Source organism: Sus scrofa, chromosome 7, assembly GCF_000003025.6.
Source record: "Sus scrofa isolate TJ Tabasco breed Duroc chromosome 7, Sscrofa11.1, whole genome shotgun sequence".
In the NCBI taxonomy this organism is placed as follows: Eukaryota; Metazoa; Chordata; class Mammalia; order Artiodactyla; family Suidae; genus Sus; species Sus scrofa.
Genome location: NC_010449.5, coordinates 2448007 through 2463920, shown reverse-complemented (window position 1 = coordinate 2463920; position 15914 = coordinate 2448007). Strand labels below are relative to the sequence as shown.

Below are 15914 nucleotides of genomic sequence, written 5' to 3'. Positions count from 1 at the left end.
CTAAAAAAAAAAGAAAAAGAAAAAACAAACAAAAACTACTACATATGAAATAGAAACGAGGACCCACTGACTAATACAGGGAGCTGTATTCAATGTCTTGCAATACCTTTATAATGAAAGGAATACATATACGTATACCGGAATCACTGCTGTACCCAGAAACGAACACATCAGTGTAAATCAACTATATTTCGATTTTCAAAAAACTCTATTTTACAGGCATCATCGTAGCGCTAAGCTAAAACAATAAGACGGTTTATTTTCCCAGCAAGGTGGATTTATACAGCAGTTTGGGGAACGCAACTACGGGGAAGCACAGCCAAGTAAGCAGAGGGAACCCTTACGGAGACGAGGGCGTGGGGAGGAGCTGCTGTAAACAAACAGACTATTGGAGGAAACTCGGACCTCCAAGTACAGCGGCTTCTCATTGGCTGAGCTGTTGCCAGGCGAGGAGAAAGTCTTGCCGCCTCCTTCTAGCTGGTAAAGCAGGGTCGCTTCCTGCCATAGAGGGAAGGTACCTCCCTTCCCGTTGGAATCCTTGATGTGGAGCCGTCCGTGCGAAAGAGCTCCCCACTCCGACCTCCAGAGTCTGTCTGTGTTGATTTTCACAAGAGTCCTTTGGGATAGGTCTCAAATAGGTTCTAAATCCGTAACACTCAGATTCCAGGTCCTGCACTAGGTTTGAACGGAGCTGACTGCACTTCTTTTGGGGCCCTCCTCCTGCTCCCTCCTTTAACGCCCCTTTCCGCTCTAGGGTCTCATATCCTTTCATTACCCCCTCATTATGCTCCTGCGGAGGAATATCTCCAGGGCGATGCTAACCCACGTCCGCACAGAGATTCGGCTCCAGCCAACGTCTGGGCTCTCAGCGTGCCGTCCAAGTTTAGGTCGTCGATCTCTGGGATCCAGGAAGTCCAAAGAGGGGTGGTGTCCCTCTTCTGTCTCCTGCAGCTGGGTGTTTCAGGGGCGAAGGAAAGTCGAATCTACAGAGAGAAACACGTGGGCCAGGGGAAGGGCTCCTTCATTGTCATGAACCTGCCCGTGTGACATATTCATGAGGCTGTGAGTCTAGAACCTGGGCACCTGGGAGTGACTTTGGGATGCTCCTCGAATGGCCTCCAATCCAGTCTCTGAGTAAACACGTCCTGCAGGAATTCACCACCGAGCCGGCCTGCATTAAAGAAAGAATACTTTGTGGGACCAGCTCTTGCCCAGATTTCTGACCACCTAAGATTTTTCTGGAAGAGCTGGACTTCTTACTTTGGGGTAAAAGTCTGCCCCTCACCCAGTAACCCCAGTCATGATAACTGGAGCAAAAAGAGAGAGAAAGATAACACCAGGCCTCTTTCATTTAGCCAGTCGTATTTACTGAGGGCCTCTGCCAGGCACTGGATAGGGTAGCAGAGCTGTCACTCTCAGCTGGTGGCAGAGGTGAGAGAAGAAAGCCAATGACCACACAGCAAGAACGTCTGAAGATGGCAGAGGCGAAGCATCCTCAGAGCCCAGGGCTGGAGGAAGGCTAAGGGAGGGCCTGGCGAGGCAGTCACTCCACTGAGAGGGTGCCACTGCCCTGACGGTGACCATGGAGCTGGGAGACACTGGGTAATTCCAGGGTGTTGAGTGCTATTAACAGAGGCTGGGGGAGTTCCCATCGTGGCGCAGTGGTTAACGAATCCGACTAGGAACCATGAGGTTGCGGGTTCGGTCCCTGCCCTTGCTCAGTGGGTTAACGATCCGGCGTTGCCGGGAGCTGTGGGGTAGGTTGCAGACGCGGCTCGGATCCCGCGTTGCTGTGGCTCTGGCGTAGGCCGGTGGCTACAGCTCCGATTCGACCCCTAGCCTGGGAACCTCCACATGCCGCAGGAGCGGCCCAAGAAATAGCAAAAAGACAAAAAAAAAAAAAAAAAAAAAAAAACAGAGGCTGGGACGGAGGGGTGTGGAGCACAGGAAGTTTCCTCCTTGTCCTCAGGGGACAGAGAGCTGGAGAGAGGAAGGCACTCTAGTTAATGGTGAGGGTGATGGCTCCGGGGACCACGTGGAGCCCAGGGGCAGGTGGGCCTCGCAGGGTCAGGCCCTGGAGCAGGTGCTGCACCGCAGGCTGGTCAGCTGCCTGGAGATCTTGCATGGGCCGAAACCAGCACTTGCACTCACTGAACTCACTCTCGGTCACCCGGGATTGGGGTACTTTGCGGGCAAGGAACAGACAGAAAGGAACACGTGCAGATACATGTGGCCTGAAAAGTATTTAACTCCCAGGCCTCTGCCACCACCTTGCAATTATCGCAACAAGGACTCTCTTGCTCCTTAATTACAGCTCTTGGAGTCTACAGGGCTTTCTGAGATAATCACATCACGCGGGTGGAACCAGGGGCTGTTCCTTGGGGCAAACGTGTAATTAAAGCACCAGGAGCAGGGAGCGGAGTTAGACAACTGTGTCCCATCCTGGCTGGGCCTGTGGCCGCTCCCCACCGGGCCCGGCTCTGGGGAACAGGCAGCTCCCCGCAGAGGAAAACCGGGGGCCCATCGCCCCAAGAGGGGGACCAACCGCTTGTGATTTTGATGCCAATGACACTTGAACCCTGTACCAAGAGCCACAAAGCAGGCGAAGTAAATGAAAGCCATTTATCTGAAAATCTGAGAAGACATCAGAGGATGGTCACGCCACGAAAGCTTGCAGAAAAAGAAAAAAGGAAAGAAACCAAGGGTGTCTGCCCCTGGCTTTGGAAGCATCCACGTAAAGTTAGTGGAACTCCTGCGTCTGTGTCATAGAATAACATTTATCACAGACAACACCATAGGCACCGACAAGAAGCCGGTAACAGAAAGGTTGCAGAACAGTCCCCTCGGCTTTTCTGCACACCGTGGCCTCAGAGCTGGCGGCTCCAGAGCTCTGGTCGCTTAGCTAAGCTCTGCTCAGGGCTGAGCCGGATCACGAGCCTGGGACAGAAAGGGCTGAAAACGGAAAGCGGGCACAGTGGGCCTTCCGAGACATTAACCCGTCCCAGTGTTCTCCAGACCTGACCCAGAAATGATGGGCTGGCTCTTGACCTTGAACCCTTCAGCCCTCACCGCACCGAGCCCCTCCCCCAGACCAGTGCCAGTCCCCACGATCATGTGGTCCCGTCCGTGTCTTCGATTTGTCACCTGGACTGTCGTATCATGCAGTTCGCCCCAGCAGGAATAAAAAGGGTTAAGAATGCTTCGCGGGGGCTCTCTTGCTGGTTTCACGCGCTCTGGACTTCAGATCCCGCACCAGACCGTCGGGGTCCAGGTACGTACACGGAATGACCATAGCCGTTCACAACGTTGCAAACCAACTGTACTTCAATAAAACTTTAAAAAATGAAAAAAATAAAATTCACACAAGTGTGGAAAGCATAAGTAGAGCTGTATTGTTTTTTTAAAAAACTCAAAACTAAGGAGGCTACAAGCGCATTGGTAGAGAAGCACCACACGCACGTTGCTTGTTCGAAGCTTGACCTGTGGTTATAGGGGAGCGACAGTGGGTTCTGAGGTCAATGTCGAATTCCTCCAAAGAAACCAGAGGTGATTAGCCCGCGCCTCCCCCTGGCTGCCCCACGTTAGTCCTAAGCGAGGCTCTGGGACTGGAGGCCGAAGGCCATGTGCAGCCTCTCCAACCTCCCAAGATTAAGAGCTGAATTGTGAAATCAGTGCAGGCTTCTGCTTGTTCTTGTGCGGTGGGACTGCCGCTTTTTCTTCGAGATACACCTGGAAGGCCCCAGAAGGCCCCAAGGGGCACCACGTTGGTAACTGCTGATGATCTGCCTGCTGCTCCTCCAGGTCTGCTTTTCCATCATAGCCTGGGTGGCACCTACCCGAGCCACAGCCCGAAGGAAAGTCCAAATTATCTTAAGTGAAGCAAGTCTGAAGTCACAGCAGAGAATGACCCGCTGGGGAAGGTGGTAAGAAACCAGGCAAGGGGGCCACGTGGGCGAAGGCCAGGACGGTCAAAACTAAAGCCAAACCCTGAGGCCACCGTGGGGGTTTGGAGGCCAGTTCTCATGTCCACCTGCTGTGGGATGTGGGGTGAGTTCGCCCGCTTCACAAGGCCAAACAACAGACACAGAAACCAGTGGGACTGATGGGGGCCAGAGGCACATCCACACACACAGGTTTAGATGGAGAAGCTCTGAGACGGTTGATGGGGGGACGCGGGCAGGGCGGTGGGGACAGCGGCCGCTGGAAAGTGCACCAGGGAGCCGGTTCCAGGGAGAAACTCTGGGGGGAGGTGCCGAATAAGTCCCAGAATGTTCCCACCTGGAGGGGGAGCTGGGAGAGTCACAGCCCCACCCCTGAGGCTTTGGTGGGGCGGCCCCAGGGGAGGGCCAACCCCACACTTTCAGGCCCAGAGATAAACAGCCGTGGGAAGTCACTGCAGGCGCCTTCGATAGGTATCTTTGTAGATGAAGGAGGCAGCCCCACAGATGCGGGGGGAGGATGCACTCGTCCACAAATGACACCGGGAAAATGACGAGCCCGAGGCATGTGCAAGTTCCCAGGCAAGGGGTCGAACCCGCGCCACAGCAGCCCCTGGAGCTGCTGCAGTGACAGCGCCAGATCCTTAACCCACCGAGCCACAGGAGAACTCCTCCTTTACTTCTTTGAGGATATTTTTGTCGAGTGCGCAGAGATGCAAGAGAGACACTTTCCCGTGTGAGATGCCGCAGAGTCACCTCTCAAAGGACACACAGGACAGGAGAGCTGAAGCTCTGCCCCTGTTTTAATCTGGGAGGTCTGTTCTCCCAGTCCTGTGGGATCTCTTTAAAAATCCTCACTATTGATTGCCTGGGATTTTAGGAGTGAAATGATATGTTCAAGATCCCAGTTTAACGCGGAATTCTTATTCTACTTTCTTCTTGAGAGATTCTCACCCACCAATTTTTTTTTTTTTTTTTTTTTGGTCTTTTTAAGGTCGCACCCGCAGCATATGGAAGTTTCCAGGCTAGGGACCGAAGCAGAGCCGCAGCAATGCCAGATCTGAGCCGAGTCTGCGATCTATACCACACTTTACCGTACGAAAGAAGTTGGCACAACTTTGTAAACCAACTATACTTTAATTAAAAAAAACTTAAAAAATTGTGGCAAATGGAAACTACTTATAGAACTAATACAAGCAAACATGCTTGAGGAAAAAAAAAAAGAAAGAAATTGAGTAACGTTGGAGATCCTACAACATACAAAAGGTAACTTCTACCTACTATTAAAAAAATAGAAAATGACACTTTAGACGTATGAAAAACTTCAATATCTTTTAGAGAAAACATTTGCATGTGGAAGTTCCCGAGCCAGGCATCAAATCTGTGCCACAGCCGGGATTGCGCCACTGCAGTGATGCCAGATCCTTAACCTGATGTACCACAAGGGAACTCTGAGAAAAAAAAATATTTTAAGCCTAAATAAGTGTAAAGCTATTCTATGTTCACAGATTGAAAGAATATTGTAAATATTCTCACCAAATTGAACTACCGATGCAGTGCAACCCAAATCAGACGCCAGCAGTATTGTATTGTTTTGGCTTGGTTTGGTTTGGTGTGGAAAGAGACAAATTGAATCTAAATACATACGGAAATGTAAGGGCCTAGAATTGCCGAGACAGGGAGTTCCTGCTGTGGTTAAGAACCTGACTAGTACCTGTGAGGGTGCGGGTTCAATCCCTGGCCTCGCTCAGTGGGTTAAGGATCCAGCGTGGCCGTGAGCTGTGGTGCAGGTTCTTGAGAGAAGGCCCGGATCTGGAGTTCCCGTCGTGGCTCAGTGGTTAACGAATCCGACTAGGAACCATGAGGTTGCGGGTTCGGTCCCTGCCCTTGCTCAGTGGGTGAACGATCTGGCGTTGCCATGAGCTGTGGTGTAGGTTGCAGAAGCGGCTCGGATCCCGCGTTGCTGTGGCTCTGGCGTAGGCTGGTGGCTACAGCTCCGATTCAACCCCTAGCCTGGGAACCTCCATATGCCGCGGGAGCGGCCCAAGAAATAGCAACAACAACAACAAAAAAAGACAAAAGACAAAAAAAAAAAAAAAAAAAAAAAAAGACAGAAGGCTCGGATCTGGCGTTGCTGTGGCTGTGGTGTAGGACGGCAGCTGCAGCCCCGATTCGACCCCTAGCCTGGGAACTTCCATATGTCACAGGTACAGCCCTGTAAAGCAAAAAAAAAAAAAAAAATTAACAATAAAAATAAAGCAAGTAAAATGAAAAAGGTACAATGAATTCTCAGGCCAAATGTTTGATCTACCTGAGGTCATAACTGACTTACCCCCGGGAATTCAAGGAACTCCCAAGGGAGTGACTCTAAGGTTACTGGATGATAGAATCGGAGCTCCGAAGCCAGCTGGGGCCTGGCAGAGTGGGGAGTGAGGGCACGTGCGCTGTGTGTAGCCCCCCCAGTGGAAAGGGGATGCAGAGAGCTGGCTTCTAGGATGGCTCTGCTCTGTCCCAGTGTCACTCATCTGTCTGTGTGTCACAGCTTCACCCATAAAACAAACAGCGAGTTTTTTGTTAAAGTTCCCCTCTGCCTGAAAATTCTACGGTTTCTATAAAGAAAATAATTCCATTATTCTTCCGTCTCCTGAAGACCAATTTGTAAATGTGTCAGTTTACATAAATGGGCACATATGTACCGGTTACGTACGATGCAGCTCAGACCCCTTGTTGTGGCTGCGGTGTAGGCGGCAGCTGCAGTTCCAATTTGACTCCTAGCCCAGGAACTTCCAAATGCTGCAGGTGTGGCCAAAGAAAGAAAGAAAGAACGCGAACAGGGGAGGGTGTAGGAAGAGGGACTGGACAGAGCCCAGCGGTCTCTCTGAGCTCACAAGACAGAGCTTGGAGCCTTTCTGGACACCCCCGCTTCCACACACACACACACACAGCACGTTTGAAAATCAGGATCCTGGTGTATTTTCTCCACAATGTTTAATACCTGAAATGATTTTATTTGTCTGCTGATGACTTTTTGCCTCCCTCCTCCAGAAGGTGAGTTCAGTGAGAGCAAGACTGTGTGGTTGGCACCACTCCCTGGTGCCAAGGACGCACGTGGCACATGGCATCACTCAGGAAGCACCTCCCACGCACACTCAGGCGTGACCTTCAGTTGTCAATATCTGCAGCTTATCAGAAAGTGTAGGTACCTTCTTGTGGGAAGCGTTGATTAAAAGGGGGATCGTTGGGAGTTTCTGTCCTGGCTCAGCGGCCACGAACCCGACTCGTATCCATGAGGCTGCCTGGCCTCACTCTGTGGTTAAGGATCCCGTGTGGCTGTGGCTGTATCATAGGCCCGCAGCTGCAGCTCTCATTGGACCCCTCGCCCGGGAACGTCCCCGTGCAGCATGTGTGGCCCTAAGAAAAGACCAAAAAGGTGGGGGGGGGAATGTAGCTGTCCAGATTCAATGTAATAGTTCGTCACTGGGCTTGGGGTGTGCAATGAGTACTTTGGCGGAGACCACGGAAACTGCTGAACGAGGCAGTGAACAAATGTGGTGCAGGTGCAAAAGCACTACCACGAAGAGAGAGCTTTGTCATGACCTGCACCTGATTTTGCTCACGACCCTACGTCACCTTCCCTAATAAAAGTCACGTGGGCTAGAGCCTAGGGCCCTTGTTCTGCGGAACAGAGTGCTTCCTGGTCCCCCGCTTTCTAGACGTAAGAGCCTTCTGTGCTGTTAGGCCGAGCCTTCCCTCTTCCAGGGTCTCCCGCTGCTGCAGCGCTGGACGTGGCAGTACTTGAATATGAATTCAAAAAGAATCACAGCGACAGCGAAGTTAATCCCAGCTTCTGAAAATTAATAAAGCTGAGCACAAAGTTTAAGAGAGCACTGCTTCGAAACCTGCAATTAAGTAAATTAACCCCAGCTCCATTACAAAGATTCATGGCCTTCGGTGTATCAGTCATTACTTTGAGTTAGGAAGGAATTGATTGCTTTTAAATACCCAGCATTAGCGACAGAAAAGGTGAAACAGCCCATGGGATCATCTCATGGTTTATCTACAATTTCTCTTTAAAAATACCCACTTTGGGGAGTTCCCACCGTGGCACAGTGGGTTAAGAACCTGACTGCTGCAGAGGTGATGGTTTGATCCCTGGCCCAGCACAGTGGGTTAAAGGATCAGGTGTTGCCACATCTGCGGCATAGGTCACAGCTGTAGGTCAACATCTAGCCTGGAAACTTCCATATGCTGTGGGTTTAGCCATAAAAATATATGTGTGTGTGTGTGTGTGTGTGTGTGTATACACACACTCCTCCTACTGAGACCTAATTCCCTTGAATATATTAAACAATAGAAGTCTCTGAAAGACACACAGTTTTGGAGTTCACTGCCTTCTATGGAGTTCCCAAGAAGATCAATAGTGCCCGACAAGAGGCTACTGCTCATCTAAGAGCCTGCTACTTGCCCTGCCGTGTGGGCAGATAAAGTATCTCCTGAAGACAGCGCATCCTTCCCCACTCACGGCGTAACCACGTCTCTCCGCGGTCCTAAGGCCCCCCCACCCCCTCAGCCCACAATGGCAGCTCCAGCTCCAGCTCCAGGTCTCCCCAGGCTGCCTGCACAAATCCCTCCTTACTGTTTGCGGAGCCACGCACCCAGGCACTCTGCATAATAAATGGACATCTATTGTCTCCTGATGGACCTCATGTTCAGGCCACCAGAGTCCTGCGAACCAAGCCTTGTGGGCAACCAGTGAGTGTCATCTCAGCACTTGGATGTGAACGAAGAAGACCACCGGCTGGATCCGTAACAAGCACCTTGCAGCCGTCAGCCACTGCAGCCACCCCCGATGGTGAGCCCCGAGAGGGCTCAAGACGAGGAGCACAGGACACCCGCCGCAGAGAGCGGAGGTGCACACCAAAGGAAAGACTTCAGTGAGCCCAGACTCTTGCATCTTCCCACACACAGAAGGAACTGAATGCCGTACCTTGAGAAAGCGGCTTGCCCTTAACAGTAATCTTTTGATGTTGCAACGAGCTGGTCTCTACTGCAAAACTCCCATAGGTCTTGGCTATTTCCCTGACCTCTGCAGTTACCTGAGATGTTGTGTCCCAGGCCTAAGTACTAAGTTTTGTCCACAGAATAAAACATAACTCTCAACTTTTCAGGAGTGCGTTTTTTACACGCAATGAGGACCAAGGGACACAAAGACAGGAAGACGTCCAGCCAGCTCAGTTGGCCAAGCCAGGTTCTCAAGGGGCTGCAGCAGCTGGGTCACCCTTTCTAATTCAAGTGCACATGTGACCCAAGGACTAATGCTGGTTTGGACCCTCTTTCTAAAGGGAGGGGAAAACGAGCCCTCAAGTCGCCTAAGACCTGCAAGACCAGGAGGTGGTCTCTCCTCTCAGACCAAACCAAGGTTTGTCATTGAAAAGAAATGGAAGTTGGAGTTCCCTGGTGGCTAACAGTGAAGGATTGGGCTTTGCCACTGCCGTGGCGAGGGTTGCTGCTGTGGTGAGGGTTCCATCCCTGGCCTGGGAACTATCTCATGCCACAGGCACATCCCACCTAAGAAAGGAAGGAAATTCTGACATGTGCTACAATGTGGATAAACCTGAAGACATCATGAAAAGTGAAAGTTACATGGAGTGCCCGTCGTGGCTCAGTGGTTAATCCATGTGACACGTGTGGCTCAGATTCCGCATTGCTGTGGCTGTGGTATAGACCAGCGGCTACAGCTCCCATTCGACCCCTGTCCTGGGAACCTCCATATGCTGCCAGTGTGGCCCTAAGAGACAAAAAGGCCAAAAAAAAAAAAAAAGTGAACGTTGCAAAAGACAAACACTGGGTGATTCTATTCATGAGGTCCCTCGAATAGTCAAAGTCACGGAGAAAGAAAGTAGACTAGTGGCTGCCAGAAGCCAGGAGGGAAAAGAACAGAGGAGTGGGTTAATGGGCACAGAGTTTCATTTTTGCTGGATGGACAGCGTTTTGGCACTTGGATGTACAGTGATGTGACTGTACTCCAAGCTAATGAACGGTACACATAAAATGGTTAAGAAAGCAAATTTTTTTTGGTCTTTTTAGGGCTACACCTGTGGCATATGGAGGTTCCCAGCTTCGGGGTCGAATCGGAGCTGCCTCTTTGGTCCTACACCACAGCCACAGCAATGCAGATCTGAGCCACATCTGCGACCTACATCGCAGCTCACGGAAATGCCAGATCTCTAACCCACTGAGCGAGGCCAGGGACCAAACCCGAGTTCTCATGGATCCTAGTCGGGTTTGTTAACTGCTGAGCCACGATGGAACTCCTAAATTTTATGTTACATGTATTTTACCACAATTTTGAAACCAATCAGTCATCATTACAATTCATTGATTTCATCTGTTTCCTTTAATAAAAATCTTCACATATTAATGTCAGATGGTCTCAGAACCTTCAGCATATTTTCCTGAGAGCTTTCCATCACACCTCTCTAATCTGCAATCCTTTCCCATTTGTATCAAGTTCATTTACCTCAACTTAACACAAATTAGATTTACCTGGATTAAAATAATAAAGTGCTTGGAGTTCCTGTTGTGGCGCAGTGGTTAACAAATCTGACTAGGAACCATGAGGTTGTGGGTTTGATCCCTGGCCTTGCTCAGTGGGTTAAGGATCTGGCGTTGCCACTAGCTGTGGTGTAGGTCACAGACGCGGCTCGGATCCCACGTTGCTGTGGCTCTGGCGTAGGCTGGCGGCTACAGCTCCGATTCGACCCCTAGCCTGGCAACGTCCACATATTGCAGGTGTGGCCCTCACAAGAAAAAAAAATTACTGATGTTGTTACAGCAAATACGGGTCCTAAGCCCCTCCCCTGTGGCTTCCTGCACCAGTTCTGCTGGAGTTCCTCTCCCCTTTCTCCGCCTGGGCAGAAAGAGCAGAGCCTGCTGTTCCACAGCCTCTCCTCAACAAACCCGTATCCCACAGGCACCAGAGCTCTGCCTGGGAGCCTCACCCACCCGCCAAGAGAGTCCTCTTCTGCTGCCTGACACATAACGAGTGATCCAAAAATGTCTGCTGAAGAGGGAACGAATTCTTCCATCCATCCATCAATTTTCCACCTTGCTAAAGGCTGCCAGCAACCTAATAGAGCAGATCGTGGCAGATGAATGACAGACCACTCCTTTTATATCAGTCCTATTAACCAAGGCTTTGTCTCAGCTTCCTGTACTGACAGCAACACTCAGACGTGTTCATTCCATTCGGGCACCATGGAGTGTAAGAAAAACACAGGATTACACTCCTGAGGGCTACCTGCAGTTATACTTGGGCAGAAAATGTTGGGTGGCATCAAATGTGCACGACATTCTTTTCCCCCTGAAATGCCACAGGTGCAGAGAATGGGAAGAGTTATTCAGATGACAGCCATGCTGCACCAAAGCATTACATTGGCTGGACTGGACTTGTGAATTTTCTATCAATGAATCAAACTTCAATTTACTTGAAATGGTTCAGGATCAAAGACACCATTAAAGGAGGGGATCTAAAAGGAATCAATGGTCTGAATCTAGTCGGCAGAGACCTGATAGCCCAGCTGAGACCCCAAGACACACCTTTGACATGGCTCATCAAGTACAGCGCTTGCCCAGTGCAGGACGGGGCAGTGGGTGCGGGAGCCCAACAGGCAAGCTGGAGCCCCAGAGCAGGTGCATCAGAAACAGAGAGAATCAAAGTGGACAAGGGAAAGCGACCAAAGACATGAGGCAGTGTATATAAAACTAACAATTTTTTTGCCAATCATTTAAACCAGCCATTATAACCTTCTTCCATGAGGTAAATGTGAGGACTTCTGAGATGAAAATAAAGAGAAATTGGCAACAGGGAAAGAAAAACTGTAAGAAAGAGCAAAATGGAAATTTCGGAATTGAAAAATAGAATGTCAGGGAGCTCCCACTGCAGTGCAGCAGAAACAAATCTGACTAGTATCCATGAGGAAGTAGGTTCAATTCTTGGCCTTGCTCAATGAGTTGGGGATCTGGTAATGTCATGGCTATGGTGTAGGTTGCAGATGTGGCTCAGATCCTGCATTGCTGTGGCTGTGGTGTAGGCCAGCAGCTGCAGCTCCAATTCGACCCCTAGCCTGGGAACGTCCATATGCCACTGGTGCAGCCCTAAAAAAGGGTAAAAAAAGCGGGGTGGGGAATGTCCAAAAGAAAAAAGGCATATGAGAGGCTCAATATCAGAATGGAGATGACAGAGAAAAGTGTCAGTGAACTTGAAGATGGATCCACAGGAATTATCCAATCTGGAGAACGCACAGGAAAAGGACTGAAATACAAGCAGTCCGAGGGACAGGGGAACAACACACCTATTACTGGTGCCCCTGAAGAAGAGGAGAAAGATGTACGACAGTCAAAATATTTGAAGAAATAATGACTAAAAACTCCTCAAATTTTGTAAAAGACATCAATTTATAGATTCAAGAAGCTCAGTGAGCCCAACCAAGATAAACTAAAAAGATAAATAAATAAAGCCATGCTTACACACATCAAAAAGGAAAAAAGAAAAAAACTGCTGAAAAGCAAAAATACAGACTTAAAAGCAGTCATAGCAAAATGACACCATACGTGTGAGAACAGTCATTCAGATACTTCCAATGCCAGATAACGCAAAGGATTGCTCATCAGAAATCCTAACTGCAGTGGAGTAAAATCTTTAAGGTGCTGAAAGAAACACCAATTCAGATGTCTTGGTTTTTTTTGTTTTTTGTTTTTTTTCTTTATAGGGCTGCACCTGCGGCATATGGAGGTTCCCAGGCTAGGGGTCAAATCAGAGCTACAGCTGCCGACCTACGCCACAGCCATAGCCACACAGGATCCAAGCCGCGTCTGCGACCTACACCACAGCTCATAGCAATGCCAGATCCTTAACCCACTGAGCCAGGCCAGGGATCGAACCCACGACCTCATGGCTCCTAGTTGGATTCCTTTCCGTTGTGCCACGATGGGAACTCCCAATTCAGATTTCTGTAGCCAATGAAAATATCCTTCAGGGATGAACGTAAAATAATGGTGAAGTAAAACCAAAGAAGTCATTGCTGGTATGTTTGTTCTAAGCGAAATTGCTAAAGGAATTTAAGACCAGAGGAAAATGTTCCCAGAGGGACACCTGGAACTTCAAGAATGAAGGAAAAACCAACAGAAATGATAGCTATCTGGTTAAGTGAGATAGCTTTCTCTTTTTAAGCTCCCTGAAATACGTATGGAGGTGGAAAGCAATAATTAAACATTCTTGTCTAGGAAGGTGTCAGCGTATGTAAGTGTAACGCATGTGACAACGACAGAATACAGGAGAAGGTAAAGACACCTATGTGGTCGCGAGCCTTCTACATGTTTTTCCTGAAGCTGTAAAGTATCGTCTCTGAGTAGACCGTGGAAACTACGTCGTCAGAATCCCTAGAGCAACGACTGAAACAAAACACAAAGGGATATAGCCCAAAAAGCTAATAGGCTAATTAGCATACTGAAAAAAATACTCAAAAGAAGGCAGGAAGGGGGGAACAGAAGAAGGAAAAGCAGAGAAAACAAACAGAAAAATCACCAAACGGTAGGACGGAGTCAACCAAAACAGTCACCACAAGACATCGCACCACTTCACAAAGACTGACAGACTGGATTTAAACCAAAAAACAAACAAACAAACAAAAAACCCCAAAAGCAAAAAATAAATATATACTGTCTACAAGAAACCTACTTTAAATATGATGATATACATACATCAAACAGATAAACCACATAAAGCCCAATAAAAAGAAAGCTGTATGGTCTATATTAATACCATAAAAATTAGGCATCCTATCAAAGAAAATTATTTAGCAGAGATTAAAAAGGGACAATACGTAATATTAGAAAAAGTCAGTTCATCAAGAACCATCAATTTGTATGGATCTAACAACAGACCATGAAGCCCAAACTGATAGAACTGAGTGGAGAAATAGGCAAATTCACAATTATACTTGGCAACATCAACGTTCTTCTCTTAGTTGTTTTTTTTTTTTTTTTTTTCGTCTTTTTGTCTTTTTGTATTTTCTAGGGCCATACCCGCAGCATGTGGAGGTTCCTAGGTTCGGGGTCTAATCAGAGCTGTAGCTGCCGGCCTACGCCAGAGCCACAGCAACGCGGGATCTGAGCCTCATCTGCAACCTACACCACAGCTCACGGCAACACCAGATCCTTAACCCACTGAGCAAGGCCAGGGATCAAACCCAAAACCTCATGGTTCCTAGTTGGATTCGTTAATCACTGAGCCACGGCAGGAGCTCCAACATTCTTCTCTTAGTAATCTACAGAACATGTGGGCACAAAAATAGCAAGTGAGAGATGGAGTTCCCTTGTTGTGCAGCAGGTTAAGGACCAGGTGTTGTCACGGCTGTAGCTCCAGTCACTGATGTGGTACAGGTTGGATCCCTGGTCTGAGAACTTCCACAGGCCACAGGCACAGCCAGAAAGAGAAAGAAAAAGTCAGTAAGTGACACTTTGAGAATATCCACTGGACAATGAGGGCCTTTGCATCAACCAAGGACACCACTCTCCGACCTTCTTAAAGCCCTGAAATCAACGTAAATCATATAACATTGTGCTGAATACCCAGATAATGATTTTTTTCTCGTCGCTGACTTTTTAGCCACTGTGCAGCCATTTTTGTTATTCTTTTCTACGCATTTGGACAGGTTGTAAGTTAAGCTTTGGTGTGAACAAGAAAAAGTGCAATGATGCTGGGGAAAAAAACAGGCATTTCTTGCACAAGAGTATCTACCAGGTCCAGTCATTCTCAGAGGGTGGTGCCTGTGGGAGGGTTCTTTGCCAGCTGAAAAGTAGTCTTCGAGCACGAGGCTGGCTTCATGCTTGCAACAACCCCGAACTGGGCAAACTAGCTTCAGGGGAATGAACAAATCACAGGAGCAGGACAAGTGAGGCAAGGGTGATACCGTGAGTCAAATACTTGCTGCTTCTGCTTATCTGGCCTCACTGGCAGCATAAGGAAGTTTCCAGGTCAGGAAATGAATCTGAGCCACAGCTGCGACCTATGCCACAGCTGCAGCGGTGCCAGATCCTTTAACCCACTGCGCCAGGCTGGGGATCAGAGCTGCTGCAGTCAGCTTCTTAACCCACCACGCCACAGTGAGAACCCCTTCCAATGTTTACTTTTGAAAAGCCTTTCTTCTCTAAACTACAGCAGTCGGGAATAGAAAGAACACTCAAAAGCATAGAAGATTCCAGGATACAATCGTTACTATCCTGACATGAACACACAAGGCTGTGTGGGGAAATGATACAAAGCCTAACGAGGAAGAAAAAGCAGGGTTAATTTGGTTTAAAAAAAAAAAAAAGCATAACAACAGCATAGGTTGAATTGATCCCAAGCAATGTTCTAGGTGAAACGGTCACCACACAGAACACGGAACATGAAATAACAGTGGTTAAAGGCTAAGAGAAGAACACAAAATGCACTCTCTGCCCCTCCCCAAATGTATAGAGCGAAATAATAACATCGTTCTTTGGTACCACTAGGTGGTTTTACTGCAAGATCCTGGCAATAGTCAATTCTCTCTCAATTTTTCAGTGAGATACCACTCACAGAGAAAGAAATATTTTAAAGCATGAAGACACTGATGTTTGGGAGGTTTGGGGAGGAGGGGCGGGGGGGTGTTGGCCACGCCCACAGCATGAGGACACTCCCAGGCCAACTGGGGGATCCAACCAGTGCCACAGCAGTGACAATGCCAGATCCTTAACCCCCCATGCCGCAAGGGAACTCTCCCCCAGCCCTGGTGTTAATTCCTCCTGACGACTTAATAAAAAGGAAGCAATTTACTCCCAACGTACCATCCAACATGGATAAAGGTGGCCTAGTCGGAAGCTTTCAACACACATTCGCAGAGTCTTTCAGGGCAAGCAGTGCATCCGTCGAGGGAAAGTGGGGAACCCTGC

The 15914-nt window shown here is 48.7% G+C and overlaps 1 long non-coding RNA gene across 1 annotated transcript in view; it reads right to left on the bottom strand.

Annotated features, from left to right (window-relative positions):
- The window catches only part of LOC110261764, a 17636-nt gene continuing 1892 nt past the window's right edge, over positions 171-15914 (bottom strand). The window contains exon 2 of the long non-coding RNA XR_002346265.1: positions 171-1171. This is a non-coding gene — a long non-coding RNA (uncharacterized LOC110261764). The remainder of the gene's footprint in view (positions 1172-15914) is intronic.